We start from the raw sequence: 23,548 nt of genomic DNA on the forward strand, positions 1-23,548 counted from the left end.
TATTTGTGGACTGAAAATGTTTTGTTAGAATAGATTCCTGGGAGCTCACTTGTGACTAATACAGACAAAGGTTTTTTTGTCAGTTCATTTATCGTTCCTTTTTTCACGAATCACTGAAAGAAATGTAAGAAGTTCTATTGACTGTAGACAAGACATTGTGATTTGATAAATCGTGTCTATTAAAACAGCACAATATCGTGCAGCGAATGGGAAAATTAGTTATGAATGCTCCACAAAACTCTAATAACAGTGCTTAACATGCAGAAAACATGTGAATGGTTACTGACAGCACTCCTTTGTCTCCTAAAAAGATGTGGGCAGTCAGTGGAAACCCTGAGATAAAGCAGCATGTATCACTTGCATGCATTCAGTTTTGACAAAAACTTTACTTTTGAAGAATTAAGCTCTTGAAGACACAGCTGTGAATTACTTTCTTTTTGCTATTGTGCATGAACTACATATTCAGGTTTTTAATGCATCCCAAAGAAGCCTTGTATTATATATATGTAATCTATGTAAGTGTGTTGTCTGTCATATTCACATAAATGAATTGGCTTTACTCTGACTCATATCTTTGATGATTTCAGGCATCATTTCTGTGGCAGATGATCTTGACTATGAGCTCTGCAAAGATTTTTTCTTGAATGTCGAGGCCTTTGATGGTGGAATTCCTCCCTTGAGAGCTACAACGATAGTGACCATAGAGCTTCTGGACATCAATGACAACTCGCCTTCATTCAGTGAGGACATCTACAATGTTCTGATCAGCGAGGACATAGCCATCGGAGAGACGGTCACGAGGGTGAAGTTCTCTCATTAGCCGAGCCACCTCATTGGCATTTAATTAGCTGCAGACATAATTTCAATTTCACAGCTAGCACATAATTAAGCTTATTGCTCGCATAAATCCCCTTAATGAACTTGCATTAGATATTAATTTGCACTTTGTACTTGAGCTGTAATATAATTTACCATAGGAGGGTGTAATTTGCTACATGATCCATATAAATTCAGGGAATTTTAGCCTCTTTACTCTCAAATGTGCTACAATTTATAGATTTGTTATCTTTGTTTGTTATGTGCAGCTGTTCGCAGAAGACCTGGACAGTCAGATCAATGGGCAAATCACTTATTCCATTCTGAAAGGGGACCGAGGAAATCAGTTTTGGATCGACCCTGTCACCGGGCTTCTGAAAGTTAACAAGGCACTGGACAGAGAGACGGTAAGTCCTTGGAATGAGCTCGGTAACTTTGGCTAATGAATCTTGACATCCCTGCGCTGTGGCTCTTCGAGACACTCTCCTGAGACATTGCATGATTTTGGCCAATTATCTTTATATCAGCCATAAAGTCTTTAATTAGGCAATGTAGGGCTGAAATTGAGGCTTTTGATTGACTGTGGGTGAGCAAACAGTCCTGTTCTTAAAAAAAAAGAAAAGAAAAAGACATTTGTCGAGAGTTGAGTCGTTCTGAACTGTTTTCGCCTGACATTTATCCTCCTGTCTCGGTTGCTTAAGGTCTCCAGCTACTTATTGTCTGTGCAAGCGTTTGACAGCGGGTCACCTGCCAAGTCAAGCACTGTGAATGTCAATATCGAGATTGCTGATGTGAACGACAACCCGCCGATCTTCTCTCCCGCTAATGCTTCAGCTGTTATTCAGGTGGGAGCAAAGTTGTTACATTTTGTTTGCAACAATAGACATCGTACCATACAAATATGCAACAAGAGTTATGGATTTTAGCGAACTCTGTACTAGAGGAGATGGATAACTGGATGATATATATATATATATATATATATATATATATATATATATATATATATATATATATATATACTTTTTAACATTAAGAATGTGTCAGATTAGTTTAGTGGTGTTAGTCTTAGAATTTGTAAGTTTGTAATTTTTTTTTTTTGGTGAATGAGTTTACATTTTCTGTCCAGTTCAAACTGCATCGATTCGGAACTTGAAATGTTCAAAGTGTTACATTTAAAAAAAAAAAATATTTAAATGATTTAGAAAAATATGCATTACTGTTTAAAAGTTCAGGGTTGGTAAGATTTTTTTTTAATGATTTCAAAGAAGCCTCTTATGGTCAAGGATGTATTTATTTTATCTATAATAGAGAAAAATCATTAAATAAAGCACTAATAATGTGAAAAATTATTACATTTATATTATACATTTATTATAATTTATAATTTATTAATGTGATTGCAAAGCTGAATTTTCAGCATCATTACTCTGGTCTTCAGTGTCACATGATCCTTCAGAAATCATTCTAATATACTGATTTGCTGTTTTTTTTTTTTTTTTTTTTTTTTTTTAACTTGTATATATATATTCATATGGAAAATGAATTGTACTGCTTGAAGAGGAGAGGTGTGCTGTGACTTATGATCTACCCATGGCAGATGATAAAGTTGTAGACTTACTCTAAAGGGTGTGCCTGAGATCTTGTTATTTAGACCTTTTTTGAATTTCAAAATTAACGTCAATTTTTTTTTCTTCTGTTTTTTTCAAGCTGAACAAGCCTGCAGGAACTACAATCCTCACACTATCAGTTTCTGATAAGACTCCTCTAGAAATGGTGCAACCTTTTGAGTTTCGCATTGTATCTGGAAATGAGGGCAATGCCTTCAGTTTGGACCAGGAATGGAGAATTACGGACAAGCCGAGTATTTGGCCCTGATGCAACACGAGAGTATACGCTTGAGATACAGGTTAGTGCAACTCCAGAAAACAGTTGAAAGAGTAAAAAATTTATTCAGAATGACTGAATTCATTTGCAGGTGTTCCTTCAACTATGGACACTTCTGGCCTCTGTAAACACGTTTTTATAAAATGAAATGTTTGTTTCACTTTTCTAAAGCTAATTTCATAACAAGTATATTAAATGAATTATAATATAATGAATTTTTTTGTACTTTTAAATTATTTGACCAAATTATAGTGAACATAAATAACAATATACTGTTCACAAGTTAAATTTACCTTGATTTCTCTTTTTTTCCACATATAACAGGTCCCTTATGTCATATCAAGTATGCACTTCACTGACATTGTTAATGTTTAATTTAACTCTTAGTTTTAAATCTAATTTATATTTTTATGATGGATTTTCATATTTTATGACAAAAATCTAGGTTTAGGACAAGGATAAAACAATAAAATCTATATATAATAATAATTAGAAAATAAAATGAATTAATTTATGAAATAATTAAATAGTTAAATGAATAGAGGAAAGGTTCTTAGACAATGCAGAGCAAGGCAAGAAATGCCCATGTAGCTTCTCTGACATTTCTAAGGGATTGAATTCGTTTCTTTAGTTTGAAGAAGCTTTAAAATGTTATAATTGTACTGTGATCTTGTTCTTGTCAACAAGGCGCGTGACTCAGGGAAGCCTCGTCTGTCCTCCACATCCTTTGTGTTTGTGCGTGCCATCGGAGACAGCCTTTTCAAACCTGTGGCCTTCCCACTGGAAATCAACATAGTCATGGCAGCAGATGTGTTTCCTGGCGGGATTATAGGGAAGATCTATGCCACAGACAGAGATGAGAATGATGTTCTGTCTTTCAGTCAGAGATCACAAACAAAGAGTCTTTTCAAAATCAGCACACAGGATGGGAAGATTGTGGCGCTCAATGGCCTGGAGCCTGGAAGGTAAAGTAAAGGCAAATTTGGCATAATTTGAAATGTGTATTTCATCAATTATGGGCTGTTTTGGCTTGTGGACCTTAATATAAAAACTCCCTTTCACACTCTCACTGTTTTATTTAAATAGTTTAGTTATACTAGGAAAAATGTTCAACTTGTCCTAATGCCATTTTATTAATTAATTAATCATAATAATTATAGTCAGTAATTGTGTAATTTGATATAAATAATTTTCACAATACAAAGTTTATTTCATTCTTTGTTTAGACTATCACAGTAAAAAAAAAAAAAAAAAACTAACAAATAATATTCATTGACTAGCATAAAAAAATAAATCTTAATATATAAAGCATTTTTCTTTTCATTTTTAACATTTAATTTTTAATGTGAACTACTTCATATAACTATGGAAGCTTATTTCTACCTCAGATTTTAAAATAAATAAATAAAGGTAATTACAACTTTAGTTTATATCTGACAATAGTGACTTTTTTTCTCACAATTCTGAGAATTGCAGAATTAACATCTCACATTTCTGAAAAATATTGTATGACATTGAATTGATATCGTATGATAATTTTTGAATTGCATGATGTCACAATTACCTTTTTAATTTTTTTATTCCTTAGTAGAAACAAGCTTTCTTTTTTCCTACCTTTTTTTTTTTTTTTTTTTTACAGAATCCAGATAAAAAATTGCAATTAACATTTTTATTTCCTTAATTCCGTCACGGAAAGAGACTTTCATATACATAAAAAAAAGTAATAAATCCACATGTCTATTTTGAAATTATCTCCTTTTTTCATCGCAATATATGGCAAATATACCGTATAATAATCTACAATTAGCAGATATAAATGGCAAATATCAATACTCTTGGCTCATAATTAAACATTTCTGTTTACAGTATGTGCTTGTCTGCCTGCTTCTTAATGATCAGCAACATTTATTTATTTATTTTTTTCAGATACTCCCTAAATGCTACAGTCAGCGATGGGCAGTTTTCTGTGATGGTGGGCATTAGTGTCCAGGTGGAGCAAGCCACGGATGAGATGGTGCAGAATGCAGTCACTCTACGTTTCCAAGACCTGTCCCCAGAGGATTTTGTGGGTGTGTACATGGAAGAGCTGAAGAAGGTGCTCCGTACCTCACTGCTTGGTGATGAGACTGGTGTAATGGATGGACCAGACCCCCTCCACATCTTGGGAGTGCAGCCACTGGGTCGCTCCAGTCAGCTGGAGGTGCTCCTTGCCGTGGAGGATCCAGATGGGGGTTATATGGGTCCAGGAGAGCTGGCTCTCAAGCTGGAAGAAGCAAAAGGTTTCCTAAAGGGAGCGTTGAGAGTGGTCAGCATCCTAGATCAGAGTTGCTCGGAAGAGCTTGAGTGCGGAGAGCGAGTTTGTGAGCTCACCCTAAGTCTCGACCCCATCGGCTTGGTGACCTACACCACCTCCAGAGTGAGCTTTGTGTCTCCACGCTTCAGCAGGAAAGAGATGTGCACATGCCCAGGTTAGTGCTCTGCTTCCGTCCCAGTTGATAAAAATGGCAAAACTGATTCAAATTTATTCCAGGGCTGCCAACTCTCAAACATCTGGCATGAGACACGCTTTCAGACTCTCATGCTAACCTTACTAAATCTCCCGGCAAGTAACAAGAAAATGCTAAATGCGCTTTGCTTACATTATACTGTCATATTCTTTATAAGAGTTATGACTGCAAAGTCAGGCACATATTTCCTTTTCGCGAAACAGTCGCAAGAGCAAGCGAGTACAAGCTAATTTTAAACTTCAAAAATGTATCAATAAGACCGACTGCAACAAAAAAATGGGTGATAATCTAGATCGAGTATTATAAATTTAATCAAATATTTATTGAACCTCTAATTTACATAAAGTATGTTTTAATCATTATTATTATTACTTGCTGGTAATATTAGGTAGGTAAACAGCATGAATTTCAGAACTGAACATTTTCTAAAAACTAATTCAATGTTGTATATTGTACAACATTGAATTTAAGTATTAAGATAAAATAAAAAAAATAAATTATTGCTTCCTGAAAACCTCATATAGGTTTCTGTAATTGATCTGCCCATGCATTAAGGTCTTACTCCAACCAGTTAACCAATGTTGGCAACCCTGTTTATTTTAGGATGCATTTCATATTCATAGTATGCATTATTTATCCTGGTTGATTAAGTTCCAACAGTAGCTTGAGTGGCAGAATTTCCATTTGCTCGTTTTCTAACTTTTTGCACCCACTGCAGGAGGAAAATGTCCATCTTCTCTGGAGCTCTGTGATGGCCAAACATGTCCGTCAGATATGCAGTGTGTGCGCAGTGGCCGCACGGCTCCATCTCTCTGCCAGTGTCTTCCTGACATGCTGAACAAGTGCGCAGGTTAGACTCACATAGGCTTTTTCACACTGCTCCTTTTAAACCCTGGCTTAAGGCCACTTGTAATGTTGGATAAAGCAACATTTCATTTTTCAAAAAGGGGGTTTGCAACAATTTCAGAATGGAGAATGTGACAGTGAGGTGTGAGCTGGTAAATATATATTCAAATGCTTTTTTTGTGTTTAATTGCAGCATATGAGGAAGGATGTTAAAAATGTGTTTGTGTTTGCAAATACATTAAAAACCTGGGAAAAGATATGTATATATTGTCCCTAAAGGTCGTCTGGAAATATTGCAAATAAATGAGAAAGTAAAGATTATGTTCCATGAAGATATTTTGTAAATTTTCTACCGTAAATATATAAATACTTAATTTTTGATCTGTAATATGCTTCGCTAAGAATAAATTTGGACAACTTTAAAGGCGATTTTCTCAATATTTTGACTTTTTTCCACCCTCAGATTCAAAATTTTCAAATGGTTGTATATCGTAATTTCGGATATCTTTTGTGAAAGCGTGCATATATAGCAGATTTTGGAATATGGTGTTGACTGACTGACTGATTTCCATATCTGTGCTGGCAGGTCAGACATCTCTGAGCTTTGCAGGAAACAGTTACATCAAATACAGAGTGACGGACAGTGATTGGAGTGGAGACATGAAGCTGGGCTTGAGAATCAGAACGCTTCAGAGCCAAGGAGTCATCATGTACACACGCGCTGACCCCTGCACATTGCTCAAGGTCAGATGGGTACAGAGATGTGATTTATTTTATTTTATACATTATTACATTAGATTATATATACATTATTAAACACATCCAACCCATTCTCATTACTATAATGCAGCAATCATATATAGTGTTTATGTTTAGACTTATTTTTTTCAGTGTATGTATATTTTTATTATTATTATATTTTTTTTATACAAATGTTTTTAAAATATGCTTAGAAAGACTAATATTATGAAACATTATTGCAATTTTTTCCTGAGATGGCAAAGCTAAAGCAGACATCATTATATTATGCTGATTTGATTTTCTCCAGAAACATTTCTTTCTCTTTAGAAGTATTAAAGATATATAAATATGATTTTGTATTCTGGTTATGGACAACCTTTTCTTTTGGAATGTTCATTTTTAAGGCCCTATACTGTTCAATCCAAGAGATATGGGGATCTCAATGGAGCTTCATGTCCAACTTGTTGAAAATGACCCATATTCAGTGGTCAAAAACTAAATGATGGTCACTTTGTATACAGCTGATCCTTATTGTATTTTAAGAGAAATGTTTGAAATATAAATAAAGTTGAAACTACTGAAAGTCAAACTTTGGAGTAGTTTTGGCTTTGAATCTCAGGTGAAAACTGTAATTTGAGAACCCCACCCATATCAAACCCCCTGTTGTCTGTGTTTTATCAGATAGAAGAAGGGCGTTTGTGGTTCCAGATGGACTGTGACAACAGAATGGATATTCTGGGCATCTCCGGGCGTCCAATCAATGATGGGTCCTGGCACGCCGTGACCCTGGAGCTCTCCAGTAACTACACTTTCCTTTCACTGGATGACAGCTATGTGGAGCGCCGGCGTTCTGCGCGGGCCCCTGTCCGCATCTGGCCCCTGGCTGCAGACGGATCGCTGTTCTTCGGGGCTCAGGTGTTGCACGGACCAGTGGGCAGAGGCGGCCAGAGGCCCCCACGGGCACAAGAAGGCTTCCAGGGGTGCCTCGGGTCCATCATGCTCAATGGAAATGAACTCCCACTTCAGAATAAGAGGAGCCGGTATGCAGAAGTAGCTGGGCTGAGTGATGTGAAGCTGGGATGTGTTTTATATCCTGATCCGTGCCTCGGCAGCCCGTGCCAGAATGGAGCGTCTTGTACAAAGCTGCCCTCTGGAGGTGAGAAATAGAAAGTGCATATAAGCATCGATATGTAAATAACGGTCAGTTGTCTTATAAGTCTTGTTTCTCATTGTATTTGTCCCCAGACTTCTCATGCAGCTGCCTGCCACAGTTCACGGGGTCCCGCTGTCAGATGGAGGTGACGTCCTGTGTGCCCTCACCTTGTCAGAATGGTGGTGATTGTAAGGCTGTGGGGAACACCTTCCTCTGCGGCTGCCTCAAAGGCTTTACGGGAAACATGTAAGACTTTATTCAGTATATAATATTTCTGATTTGGTACCACTAACCATTAATCTTGCATACATTTTAGACCCTAATGGCTTTTAAGATGTCACACCACAGACATTTAGATGGTAAATGAGACACCATCACCTAAGACTTCAGCAGTTTATATATATATATATATATATATATATATATATATGTGTGTGTGTGTGTGTGTGTGTGTGTGTGTGTGTGTGTGTGTGTGTTTGTGTGTGTGTGTGTGTATGTATGTGTATGTATGTATTATATCACTCTTAATATAACTAATGCCAAGAAACCGTAAAATAACATGACCAAAAATAAGAATGTTTTAAATATATATTAAAACATATACATATCTTGTTTTATTTGTCACACAGCAGATTACTATTTAAATAGAATTGTGTTGTGGAGAGCAGATAACCAGCAACTCACTGTAATGAAACTCTTATCTAAAAGTCGTTATCCTTTGACCTTTCTCGCTAATTACTAAAATCATTTAAACAATTAACAGATTATAGAGCAATCCATCAAAAAAATCCTAAAGCTTATGTAATTTCTTTTTCGTAGTGAGATGAGTTGAAGTTATTTTTCCACTAGAGGATGCTGTTGTTACGTTTTCCAAGCAAGCCTAAAGCTACACATGAACAACTGTCTGAGAAAACTGAATAATGTGCCCTTTTCTTCTCTGTCTTTTACTCATTTTATATAGAGAGGAGAAAGTATATGAAAATCTAACTGCTTTATATAACTACTTTCTCTGCTTTACCAGCTGTGTCATTACGTTACGCAATACAAACAATCCTCTCATTATGTTCTCTTATGCTCACTTGAGAGATTCGTTGAACTTTCTTGTACTCTGGAGTATTTATAAAGAGTTCTCGGAGCAACACATCATTACATATTTGCTGTTTGCAGCACAGAGGGGAATTCAGCTAAATGTGAACATTTATGAATCTTTAAATGCAACAAGAAACCTCTTTCTCTCTCTCTGCTTCTGAGAACTAATTAGCTAATGAGAGACACACTAAGGCTGTGTTCAGATGAACAATATTCTTATTATTCACGCAGTTTATAGTGTTTAGAGTTTAAAGTGTGTTAGCAAGGATGCATAACATTGATCAAAAGTGATAAAGACATTTGTAATGTTTCAAAAGATTTTTATTTCAAATAAATGCTGTTCTTTTGAATCATCAAAAAATCCTTTAAAAAAGAAGCTCCATTTACACAAAAATAATAAACAGAACAACTGTTTTCTACATTAAATTTATTTCTGAAGCATCATGTGACACTGAAAACTGGTATAATGACTGCTGATAATTCAGCTTTGCCATCACAATAAATTAAATAGTAAAATATATTATAGTTATAGTTATAGTATATTATATTATATTATAGTATTTCACAATATTACTGTTTTACTGTATTTTTGATCAAATAAATGCAACTGTGGTGGGAAATCTGGGCATAAAAGAAAAAAAATATTACTGACCCCAAACGTTTGAACAATAGTGTTGAGTCGTGGTCAAAATTGTCTATACATTTTGCAGTATACATGTTAATTATTTTTCCAAAAAAAGAGAAATCATATAAAATGCATGTTATTTTTTTATTTAGTACTGAACTGAATAAGATATTTCTCATAAGACATTTACATATAGTCCACAAAAGAAAATAAGAGTAGAATTTATAAAAACTACCATGTTCAAAAGTTTACCTATGTTTTTATCTTAAAACTGTGTTATTACCTGGCTGATCCACAGTTTTCTTTTTTTATGAGTCCCTTGTTTGTTCTAAACAGTTAAACTGCCCGTTGTTCTTCAGAAAACTCCTTGAGGTCCCACAAATTATTTGGTTTTCCAGCATCTTTTGCGTATTTCAACCTTTTCCAACAATGACTGTATCATTTTGAGATCCATCTTTTCACACTGAGAACAACTGAGGGACTCTGTAATGCAACTATTGCAGAAGGTTCAAATGCTCACTGATGCTCCAGAAGAACAAAACGATGCATTAATACCCTGGGGTGTAAACTAGGGACTTATAAAAAAGAATAATAATAAAATACCTGTGGATCATCCAGGCAGCAACACAGTATTAAAAATAAAACATATGTAAATGTTTGAATGTGTTAAATGTTTATAAATTCAACTTTTATTTTCTTTTGTGGACTATATGTAAATGTATTTTATGAAAAATGACTTATTCAGGTCAGTACTAAATAAAAAAAATAACCAGCATTTTTATGAAGCCTGTGATGCCATTTTTGCATGATGTTGGTAAAATAATAGACATTTTGTAGATGCTGCAAAGTATATGGAAATGTTTTGACCACAAGTGTTGATACCCTGCTGCATTTGCCAAAATGAGCTAAATGCACTTCCTGTGTCTGAAAATGAATATTGTCAAATAAGGTTCTATATTTGAAGAAGAAGAATTTAAGTACACTTAAAAAGTATATGTGTGTGTAATATGAATTCAGTCTGTTCATACTACATCTGGCATGTTAGCATAGTTATGTGATCTATGGTATGTAACCACAATTTTACAGTTCTCCACCATGTACTTTATGAATATAACGCAGTCTCTCCTTTGGCCTCATGTAATAGCAATCGTGTCCTTTGGATGTGCATTTCAGAGTCTTGCCAGAAGTAATCGGTCATCCATCATCATGAACATAATTACAGCTGCTGAGTGACTCTCTTAATTATTTTTTGGGACTGACAAATATTATGTAATTTTTTTTTAATTCAAAATTTAACTGAACAATGCTAAATGACAGTTTTAATTGTTTTCACAATGTAGAATGCAACTGTTTAAAACACAAAATCATGCATTTTTTTTTTTCAAGAGTCCATATACTGCAAGTGGATAGTAACCCAAAAGTTAGCTTAATCCTCTTTGTCCCATGTGAGACATAAGGCTGCAACCCAAATGTGGACATTTTACAAACCATAGGTCCCAAAGAACAAATTGGTGTCAGAAGTTGCATGTGAGAAGAATACCACTATTTTAAACTTTTTAAACTACAAACAATTGTTTCTGAAGGACTGTCACTTTTTACTGTCTCATAAATGTGCATATGTCAGCGATGGTTGATAGTTTTAAAATAGTATTTTTTTCACAAACCTATAATTTCATCAACTGGGTTTGTGTGGATTACTGTTGTGTTTGCTTTGCATGGTTTCTGAAGTGTCAACTTTTGGGTTACATTATATGGAAGTTGTTTAGATTTCAAAAAAATACTTGTCTGTGTTCATCTGAAAAAAAAATATATTCCAAATGTAAATACAGTACAGTATACAGTAAATAGTAAGTTAGTATTTAAATCCCAAAGAGCCTAACACAGTCCTTCTGTCCACAGATGTGACGAGGATGTGAACGAGTGTGAGAGGGAGGAGTGTGAGAACGGAGGGGTGTGTGTGAACACGTTCGGAGGCTTCTACTGTAACTGCACTATGGGCTTCGAGGGTCAGTTCTGCGGCCAGCCTCTGGACGGCCCAGACACTCAGGCTGAGCCCCTGTCATACATTGGACCAGGAGAGATCATCGGCATTGGTGTGTTGCTATTTGTGGTGTTGGTCCTGCTGACCCTGCTGGCCGCATTTCGTAAAAAAGTCCTCCGGAAGGACTGGAGCCGTGGGGAGGCGGTGGGCATCTCCACAGAGACCAACTACATGCTGCATAAGACGGGCATGGGAGCCGAGGGCATCGAGTTCAAAGCCATACGGGTCGGCAGCAAGTGTCGCGCCAGCCTCTACCGGAACGACAGCGCGGGAGGGCCACCACAGGTCATGGTGCGGCCCACAGCCTACACGCTTCCCCACTGCCAGGGAATCCCTCAAGGGGAAACGGAAAAAGCAGAGAGAGGGCTGGCCATCTTCTCCTGCCCTCCGCAAATGAGCACCTTCCAGGCAGATCCACCACACATCCTCGGGATGCCGCGAAGAGGTATTGCCGTCTGCAGCGTGGCACCCAATCTCCCCCCGTCGATGTCCCCGAACCTGTCCGAGCGCAGCCACATCCGCAAGCCTCCGTGGGAAGAGGAGGACGAGGAAGAGGAAGATGATGAGAACAGTGCTACGGATCATCAGTTCCGAGCTCTGGAGTGGGAAGACAGGGGTTATCCAGCGGACGGAGAGGAAGCGCACAGAACCGAGGGTGACTATTTGGCGCACACACTTTCGGCTCATCACAGATCAAACAGAGGTTGACAAAACTGCAGCGATGTCAGTGTGACTCCATTACTCCCCGCGGCCAATTAAATGCCAGTCTTTGTGTGGATGAGATTATACATATGCGCCCCGGTTTCCATCGGCAAAATCCATTGTACAATAATGTGTGATGGAATGTAATTACCTTAGAGATAACACGAGGCTTTCACACAAAAGGAGATAGTGAATTAAAGCATTTAGAGTCTATCCTCAAGATTCAAACAGAAACATCCACACTGTGATAAATGCTATGCAAAAGGCGTTAATCACAATAACATATATATATATATATATATATATATATATATATATATATATATATATATATATATATATATATATATATATATATATATGTATGTATGTATGTATGTATGTATGTATGTATGTATATATATATATATATATATATATATATATATATATATATATATATATATATATATATATATATATATTATATGTACGTATACAAAAAACTGATTTAATCAAATCTCCTTTCCCAATGAGTTTCTTTTTTATAATTTTATATTTAGCATTCTTGCGATTTTCAATATTGGCTCCATCTTGAAAATTGACCTGGGACAACAAACCAGATTATCGTAATCAGAACCATCTGCTGTGCTGTATTGTAGCTTGAAATAGGCCAAAAGGAGCCTTTCTTCTCATAAAATATTTAACAGTCTGGCCATGTTGGCAGCTAGTACATATGTGAAGGGTGATTATTACACTTGCGCTACCTGTGTATGCTTTCTCTACACATTGTGTTCTAATATGGGTGACCTTGGTCTTGTTTAGTGTTTGCTTCAAGCGGGTCTCGACTGTTTGTTAGCTTTAGCAGTGTGAAGTCTGGGATAAATATAGGACAAATATTATTTCTCTTTCACTTAAGCAGATTTGAAAGATTTGCATGCCGTACAGAATATTAAGCTCTAAAAGCTATCTAAAAGGTTTTGTTTGTGCATATTTGGGTGTCTGGTTTTTATATATTAGATGTGTTTGGTAAATGCAAATGGCCTAGTAGTTCAGAATTGACATGGCAATATTTTCATTGTTTAAATGTAATATAGACATTGTTTAAAATGAATTCAGAAGTGACCATAAAGACAGACACTGTTACAATTTTGCCATTTCTATTCATTACAATGATCAAAGTTTCCACAACAGCACACATATTTACAATACTGATAATAATGAGAAATCCAAATGATAATATTAGACTGATTTCTGAAGGATATTGTGACTCAAGAGTGGAGTAATGGCTTCTGAAAATTCAGCTTTACCATCACAGGAATTAATAATATGTTAAAATATATTAAAATAAATAATGTTTTTTTTAAATTGTTTGAATATTTCACACTACTACTTGTTACTATATTATTTTTATTGTATTTTCATCAAATGAATGCAGTCAGAGACTTCTTTCAAAGACATAAAACATATTACCTACCCCAAACTTTTCAAAACATTTAAACGGTAGTGTGTACATTTATCATATATTCATTTTTTATATATGCATACATTGTGTGAATGTCTAGTACAACTGCATGCATTTGCATGTGTCTGTCTGTATAAGAATCTGTTTTGTATTCTCCTGCAGAAGCTGGAAATACACCAGAGGAGGTCACCTGTTTCTCAGACAGCAGCACAAGCGAGGCGCACTCCCTCAGGTCCTTCCAGTCCGATTCCTGCGATGACAACGGTGAGATACATGCACTGCAAGACCCAAAGTCCTTAACATAGCCTCCAAACAACCTTTCTCTGCTTAAAAAATATTCAAAGTTTAACCCAGCAAAAGCAAATGGTATTTAAGTTTTTTTTAGGGTATTGTATCCTGTTATAGTATGTTTATGTACTTTATCAGTACTTTAACTATACATGCTTTTTTATGGGATTTTTTACAATCCCATAAAAATCAATATCCCTTTTGCAACTTTTGAATAAACCACAGAGCAATTAGATAACACACTGAATGAACATTTTGCATTGATGTTTGCTCTCTTTCGTGATTGTATAAGCCTAGTCTCTTTGCAATCATTAGCTCTTTGTTTTAGCTCTTGATATGCTTAATAGTGCTGTCAGTTGATTAAAAAAAAAAAACGAATCAATATTTTAATAGTTTTATATATCACTTTTTGTATAATGATGGTTTAATAACAGATGGTTTTCATGTGACTAACAGGAAACAGGAACAGTGTGAAGTTGATAGTGTAGTTCACTAATGCATAAACAGAAGTAAACCACATTGTGACAGTGAACATCTGTACATGAAGCTTTACATATTACACCGATCAGAATCTAGTGTTTCTCAAGGTTAGTTCAGAATTTTGATGACGTTTTTTTTTTTTTGGTCCATAAACAGCAGTATAACTCTTGTGATTGATGGACAGTCATGAGTTTTTCCTCATTAATTACATACTGTACGTCCGATAATGACGCATGTTAAGTTATGAGTCGATGGCAAATTATGACGTCACGATTCTACCAATTTCAAATCCACCGTTTCGGAAGAATAGAATAGAATAATACATATTTAAAATTTGCGGAGTTTGTTTTGAGTTTTGGAACTTTCAGTATGTTTTAATTGTAGAGTAACCTCCAAGATGTGTCAATTTCATGACCCCTTTAATGGCATCTTTTTACTAAGTACTATGAATGAAAGCCAGTATCACTGTTACTAATTCTGATACCGATGTCACTATTAATTGAGATTTTTTAATTCAATTTCTAGGGTTAAAATGAGAAGTTATAGCAATTCAGCATTATATTATAATTAAAAGCCATACTTTTAAACATTTAATTTGCCAAAACTGCACTGCATGGCCATGTTTAGCTTGGCAATCCAACTCTTTAACAATGAAAATAAGTCATTGAATAGCATTAGACCTCCCCTTTAACTCCAATTTGAGTCACTTCCAGCCTTTAAACTGTATACAGAAAAGACCTGCAAACACATGCAAGATTATCACATTAACCTATCCATTCTCACGCACCCACATCTATTATAATGACCTAATCTCAGGCAGAGGTAACTGATTATTCCATTCACCTAATTAAAATGACTTGCATTGTCTGATCTTTCCAAAAGGAAATCATGAGGATTAGTAATAACCCTATCCTGCTTAAACAATGTGGCAGCCTGAATGGGTCAGAGACGTAATTACAATCCATCTGCCTTTGATATGCTCTCCAAACGTGATTGCTTTCAGGACTCAGTAGTGTAGTATCACTTCTGCTGTACAAAATAGACGTCAGACTTACACATCAGAAGTCCGTTTGCTTTTGTTTAGCAGATTTCATGTGCTGGAGAATTACGAATGGAACAAAGTGATTCATATAAATACTTATATAAGGTTTTAATTGAGTGTTTGATGTTTTGTTGAAGTGTTTGATCCTTTATTCAAATGTTGCCTGACATTTTACTTTTGTTCATGCCCTAGCCTCCATAGTGACGGTGATACAACTGGTAAAAAATGCAGTGGACAACATTGAAAATGAAGGTATGAGTCAATTTTCAGATTAGTGACCAAAATCAAGCAATTATCAATAAAATCAAAAAAGATGTGTGGCTTTACCACATAGTTGCTAAATGTTGACAAAATTAACTATTAGCAGATAGTACATATCTTTGTCTTCTTGGAGACCAACTTCAACTAACAATGAGGAATCCATTTGTTATTGTATTTATTAATCCTTGTTAAACTGTTTTTTTTTTTATTAGTTTGTGTTAGCTAAGGTGCATTAAATAACATTGATAGAACAACTTTTAATTTTAATAATGTATTATTAAATTTTGAAATTATCATTATCAAAGATCAGTGTTTATTATGTAAACTAATATTATCAAATGAAACCTTATTTTAAACTCAGTTTTGTTATATTTGTAATTAAAAGATATTTAATGATAATAATAAAAAATAGTAGCATGTTCTACAGTGGCATATTATTTCAAAATAATGCATCATAATTGCAAAATAAACAAGTGACTCATGCGAAGCAGAACTTCCTTCTTATTGGATAGCTTCTAGGCAAATAAATAAATAAATGGACGTGAAATATTGATTTGAGGTGCAAGTATTTTATTGTGTGAGAAGAAAGAGAGGTACAGAGTAATACTAGAGACATCCAGCACTGCAAGGAAATCAGTTGTCTGGATACAACAGTTAATTATACCGTTTAGCATCATTATAGATGAAAAACTGACCATAGAATGCTGCAGCTGACAGAATAAGCTGTGCAGTAGTACTTTATAGTATTATTCAGTTCAAATGTTATAGGGATAAAAACCGTGCTGCATGAAAATGTAAAGGTGAAATACCAGAGCGCAGAAACTGAAGTGTTCATGCAGTCCGCACTGGACAAAGTAGGATTAGAGCCGTTAATTAAACTGCACAACTGCGGACTCATATAAAACCAGGGTTTAGACTTTAATCACTCACATAATCCAGTTGCATTGAAAACCTGAACAATTGAACTAGCCTTTAGTAAGGTTAGAACAGCTTCCCTGTACTCTGTGGTTCAGCTGCAGTGACCTGTTTTTGAGGCATACCAGAACCAGTCTAATTAAACCTTCCCTTGACCAAAGCTGATTGCAATCAGTGCAAAAACAAGCTGTTTGTTTGAAAGTTTTACACACACACTATGGAAATTTTTGCCGTCTGAGGAGCTCCACCTTTTTTCTCAGAGGTCTGGATGAAAGTGGACTGTTTTTGTTGGTTATGCTAAACAGCACAATGTGATTTATCCAAGTAGGACATGTTCCTGGATCAACTCTTTGGGGTCTTGGACCAATATTCTTGAACTTTAAAATGTGTAAACTTTCAGTTGTTGACTCAAGAAAATATTTCTGTTATTACTCATTTATTATTCTATTTATTACTTTTGTATTAGTTAATATCGCTAAATATCTTTGGCATAACCTAATGTAGTCAGGTTGATTGTAAGTTATATTAAACGTGTGTGTGTATTTAGAATTTATAAATTTAATACAATTTATATCTTACAAACAAATATTTTCATTTCTATTTTTATATAACTTTGGTGTAAACTAATGTAGCCACGTTCAAATTAATATATAATATATTTTGCATGTGTATTATAAATGTATAAATTGAATAAAATTTATATTTAAAAAATAAAATAAAAACTTCTTTTTTTTAATTTAACAATTATATATAATTGTTATATAATAATTATATATAAATGAATAAACTAGATAAACATGAGCAGTGATACGCAGTGATACATCATCTGTTTTCCTCTTCTCCTGACAGTTGCAGGTCAGGGTGACGTGCAGCCTCACAGTACTACCTGTGAGTCCACTTTATTTATTTATTTATTTTTTTTTTTCTATTTTACTTTTATATCTTTCTCTCTTTTTCACTTGGTCAGACATATTTATAAACCTTTACATGCATCCCGTATTAAAATATTCCATCATTAATATTTCATTAAGCATGAACAAGTTTATTGTTCTGACTGTTTTGTTTTTGATTTGGCTCTTTGGTGTTTGTTTTCATCTCATAAGTCATTAAAACACTCTGCCTGAAACATTTTCCATTTTATGTCTTTGCACAGCAAGCCCACACCTCAATTGTGAGGATGAGATTTGTGTGGAATTCGTCAAAGAATATTTTAGAAATTGTGAGCTTATATCTTTATTTATTGTACTAAACTACAGATTTGATAATAGCTCATATCCAAACGAATGAAGGAATGAAAAAAAGTCTAATATATATATATATATATATAGAATGCTGTTCGTTGATTACAGCTCTGCATTTAACACCATCATCCCTACCAAACTTATAGCCAAACTGAAAAATCTGGGTCTTAACAGTCTCTTATGTAACTGGGTCCTGGACTTCCTGACCGGCAGACCCCAGGTGGTTAGAATTGGCAATCACACATCCTCCTCACTCACACTCAGCACTGGTGCCCCACAGGGATGTGTACTCAGTCCTCTCTTGTACTCCCTGTTCACAATATGACTGCTCTGCTAAGCATAGCTCCAACATCATCATCAAATTTGCTGACTGTACTACTATCCTAGGACTCATCACTAATGGAGATGAGACATCCTACAGAGATGAGGTTAATGCACTCACAGCATGGTGTGCTGATAACAATCTCTCTCTAAACGTCAGCAAGACCAAGGAAATGATTGTGGACTACAGGAAGTCACAGAGAGAGGGTCATGTTCCCATTCACATCAATGGAGAGATAGTAGAGACAGTTAAGAGCTACAAGTACACTCAGAGACCATTCTGACCAGCTGTATCACTGTATGGTATGGCAACTGCTCTTCTTTGGACCGCAAAGCTCTTCAGCGAGTGGTGAGAACAGCAGAGCTCATCATTGGACATAAACTCCCAGGCTTACAGGACATCTATCAGACTCGCTGCTTGAGAAAGGCTCGAAGCATCATCAAGGACTGCACTCACCCTGCTCATCACCTGTTTGCCACACTGCCATCTGGCAGATGCTTCCGATCCATCCGATCATGGACAACCAGACTGAAGAACAGCTTCTATCGTCAAGCCATCAGACTACTCAGCAATCAGCAAAATGGAATACATGTTTAATTTCATTGTACTTGCACTGCCACTTTTTTAATATTCCTTCATGTTACTCTGTGACACTCTATAATGATCTTTTGGACATTGCTCTACTCAGGAATACATCTGAATGTGTGCTCCTCTTAAGTTTATTTATTGCATCTGCACTGCCACTTTAATATCCTCCATGTAGCTCTATGTCACCCTACAATGACATTTTAGACACTGTTCTACCCCAGTAATCATAATATTACCTCAGGACTAATTATGAACACTATAACTCTTAACACTGATTACCTTTATCGTACCTTTTACTTCCACTTTTCACTCAAGAACCTCAGTGCTCTCCACGTACGTCTATGTCTTATGTCTTGTTATTGTCACTGTATGTCTGAGCCCCGTCACAAGCATTTCAATGCCCAGTTTTCCCCAGTGTTGACTATGCAAATGACAAATAAATGCCTCTTGACTCTTGCATTTACATGTGACATATATAAATTTGAATATAAAGAAAGTTGCATTTGCTCAGACACTTTTTGATACTCTGCATCTATTTTCCAGCCTACCAATGGCAAACAACAGAGTGGCTTGACACGCGTCTCCCAGGACTGGAATCACCACCTCGAGACCGGACCCCTACACCACCACCTCCACCCCTTCCTGCTCCCCCACCTCCCCTGACCCCTACACGGCTAGGTGGCCCCCTGACCCGCCTGGGTGGCACCCTGACCCGGCTGGGCGGCAGTGTCCGGTTGGATGGCAGCACCCTGTCACTGCAGACTGGCTACCCATTACGACGAAACCAGGGCCCGAGAGATTTCCGTACATCTCTAACGCTGGATGACGACAACTCACCTGTTTATGAAGAATACCGTAACCCAGATCACTATGACTATAATACTGTTCACCCTCTGGGTTTTAGAGAGGGCCGATCCAGACCCCTCTATCATCACTCCAGCCAGTACCTGCTCTCTCACCCTCGCTTACTGGACTGGGAGGAGTGTCCACGTGTCTGGGAGGTCACACACCCTTTCAGCAGCCAGCAGGAGATCGACAGACTGGGCAGAATTTCACTTCGGGCTCAACACTTGCATAGTCAGAGCCCAAAGACATCTTTGTCCAGAATGAGAGAGTATTATTGACCATTAACAGGACAAAAAGTCCTTGATTATAGTAAATGCATGTGATCATGCAACTGAGGACTGGGCCTGAACATGTGTGCTGATCGGTTGGGAATGGAAACGTCAGGACTCTCACAGTCATTCTTTATATGTTATTCATTATTCTTCAGCTGTTCTACAAAGTTTTCATTTGAAAACCACATTTACACTGGCATTTCAGAACCAATCACCGTCTACACTACATAACCGAAAATGCATGTCACGTGACCATTCATGCACACTGGGCATGCGCTTAAAAGTGTAAACAAGTAGTCGGTTGCTAGTCACTGACATGTTCAAAAATGAGCATGATTACTGTTCATGATATGGTTACATGCTCATCAAGGATACGTAGAGATCACATGGGCAGCCATGCCATTGTCATTATCGAAAGTCTCCGTTTTGGTTTGTTTACACTGAAATGCAACCTCAGAGTTTTCAAATAAAACGGGGTCAGCTGCGTTTTCAAAAGTCTCCATTTTCTAGCGTGGAAAACGCTGGAGTAGTGTAAACGATACCGTAACCATGACAAAAGTTAAGCGTTTTAAAAAGAAAATGCACTAGTGTAAATGGGGCCTGAGTAAATGAGGTCCAAAACAATTGGATTGGAGGTCCAAAATCCCATTGATTTTATTGCGAAGAATGACATTTTAGACATTAAATTTTCTTTTGTGTTTTACTGAAGAAAGTCATACAGGTTTGGAATGACGTGAGTAAAATGTCATTTTTGGTTGAACTATGCCTTTAATTGACATGCGAGAGGACATTGTTAACATTATTACTTTCCCATGGACGCATCTGAAAAACAGGTTTGTGTAGGTATGCTAATGTTTATTGAGAAATCACATATTTTATTGATGGAATCCATATACAGCAGTGGTTCTCAAACAGGAGGCTGGGGCTCATTAAGGGGCTTCTGAAAAATTGCCTCAAGCGGAATTGAAAATATTTAAAATGAAGATATTGTTTTTTGACTCCCCTTCAACATCTCTGTTAATTTCAAAAACAGGATTCCTGCAGTCTTGGAAAACATTAATAAGTTTTTTTTTTTTTTTTTAAGTGTGATTTCAAGATGTGGAATACTAAATTGATAGACATTAGTTAATGCTTAAAATGCTATTTTATTTATCAGGTAGAAATTGAGTAAAACAATTTAAAAAGCTGGATATAAAGACTTAATTTGATAAAACATAGTAAAAAAAAGTAAGGGCCTTTGAAAATTAGAAAATTACAAAATTGCCATGGACCTCTGAAAATTAGAAAATTCCTGTGGACAATGGGTGGCTTTGGAGTCAAGAAGGTTAAGAACTGCTGATATTTATGACCAAGGAGGACCAAATCTTTCAAGTTTGCCCTTGGACAGCCAGTGTTTTGCTATTACAACAGTTAGAAGTAGAAAGGAAACTGGTTTTATTCCATGGACTATATAGAAGATGTAGAGAAAAACAAGACCATGTAATTACATTTTTGTTGAAGCTTTAAGGTTTATAAGACTCTAATGTATGCATAATCAAAATGATTCCAGGAATGAAAGCACACAGGTGCGATTTATATAAATGAAGAGCTCTTAATAAAGAGCTCTTTACAAAGAGTTGTTTATGTAGAGCTATTTGTAGACATGACAAGTACATATTAATCACTCACCGCACACCTGGCATTTTAGTTTTTTGCTGTTTGTGGTGCTGTATTTGTGATTTGTATTTAGTTAGGGAGTAACTTTGACACTTCAATAACATCTGTTAATTGTTTAGGATGTTAGAGACATACGGTATGTTGAAGTATATAGGTTTTTTTTGAAAAAGAAAAAAAGTTCTCATTAAGGTTGCTATTAGATTTTGGCTAGAAATGGGATTTTTTTTATGCTTATTATATCTCTGTTTTCCTTCAGCCCCAGTAGCAATTGCCCAAATAATACAGTATAAAAAAAAAATCTAAATATAAAAATTTTCTTAGATCATGAAATAAATATTGTTCTGTTTGTCCTTGAAAATATTTTGGATATTTATACTACCTCATTTTAGTCATGCATAGACTTATGGAATTATTATTTGTATTATCTAATTTATTATAGCGCCTTTTGTAGAGTCCATACCCAAATAGGAAAATAATATGAGGAAAGTTTTATTTTATTTTTACATTTAGTTTGTTTGTGTAAACAAACCAGATAATATTTTATTAAAGCAATAAAATCTGATTATTTTAATTAGGTTTTCAGGATGAACTTGTGGGTCAGAGGTTCTGATGGCCTGTGTTGTACTTATACATGTGAATATTGTCCATTTAATGTGTAGAAATCACCTTGTATGTATGAATAAAATCCTTGGTCCAGTGTAAAAAAAGAGAAGCTTCTGTTTTCCTAGTTCATTTATGCAAATTTGTGATTTTACAGTTGAATTAAAATTTCTACTCTTATTAAAATCCTCCTAATTGATACTTAATTGAACAGTTAGACTGAAGATATCATGCATAATGAACTAAACAAATCTTTGCACAAGCCAATCTTCCCTGTGCACGACAGAAAGCCACAAGAGTACAGTTGAAGATAACGGTGTTATACACAATGTTCCAGTTTTTTTTTACAGTAGTTACATCATTGTTTGTGTTCCATCTTTTGTGGAAGAAGTGCACAAAAGGCCACTCTTGCTGAACGCAAACAATTTAAGACACTGTAGAATTTCCAAATGCAGCATCTGTGCATTTAAAGAGACAACTATACAGGAGACAACACAATCCGATTGCATGATCCAAAGCTTGTTTACGGGCAAAGTTCCAGGAATCCAGCTTATATGATCGAAACATAATGATCCTTTCATTTCTGCGCCTTTTCACTTTGTTGTTCGGGGAATTCATCAGAGATGAGGTTTTGTAAACACAGTGTTTCTGTGCTTTTATGTTCTGGATGTATAAGTGAGCATGCTTTTTCTTTTCAAGTTTGAAAGTATACGGTTCAAAAGGACAGTTTTTTTTTCGTGAATGACTTTGGCCCCGAGTTAGTTAAATGTATTGGGATGGAGGTGTGGGGTTAGAAAAATGGGTTAGGTGTCCAATATGCATTCACACTGTGATACTTTCTACACCATCAAGGTAATTCAGAACTGATTTACTGTATATGGAAGCCCATTGCCACCACTGAATTAAAAAATGAAAGTAACTGCAACTTTTTTTTATCTCCCAATTCTCACGTTTTTTTTTTTTTAAACACAACTCTGCAAGGTGTAAACTCAGAGTTCTGACTTATTCTTGCAATTTCCCAGTTCGTGGCTCACAAAATAGTAAGGCTTTTTCATGAGGGTTGGGTTGGATACTTTTAATCAAATTAATAAAATAGTTAATTTGCAAAAAAGTTATTTTGCAAATCCACAATAACATCTCAAAATTGCTTCATTAAAATGTTAAGTGTTTCATTCCCACCTTTTCT

The 23,548-nt window shown here is 35.8% G+C and overlaps 1 pseudogene; it reads left to right on the top strand.

The window, feature by feature from the left end:
* LOC113095397 (protocadherin Fat 3-like) overlaps positions 1–22,453 on the top strand; it is a 49,061-nt pseudogene extending 26,608 nt beyond the window's left edge.
* The last annotated feature ends 1,095 nt before the right edge of the window (positions 22,454–23,548 follow it).

The sequence above is a fragment of the Carassius auratus genome, unplaced genomic scaffold (genome assembly GCF_003368295.1).
Source record: "Carassius auratus strain Wakin unplaced genomic scaffold, ASM336829v1 scaf_tig00215709, whole genome shotgun sequence".
Taxonomy (NCBI): Eukaryota; Metazoa; Chordata; class Actinopteri; order Cypriniformes; family Cyprinidae; genus Carassius; species Carassius auratus.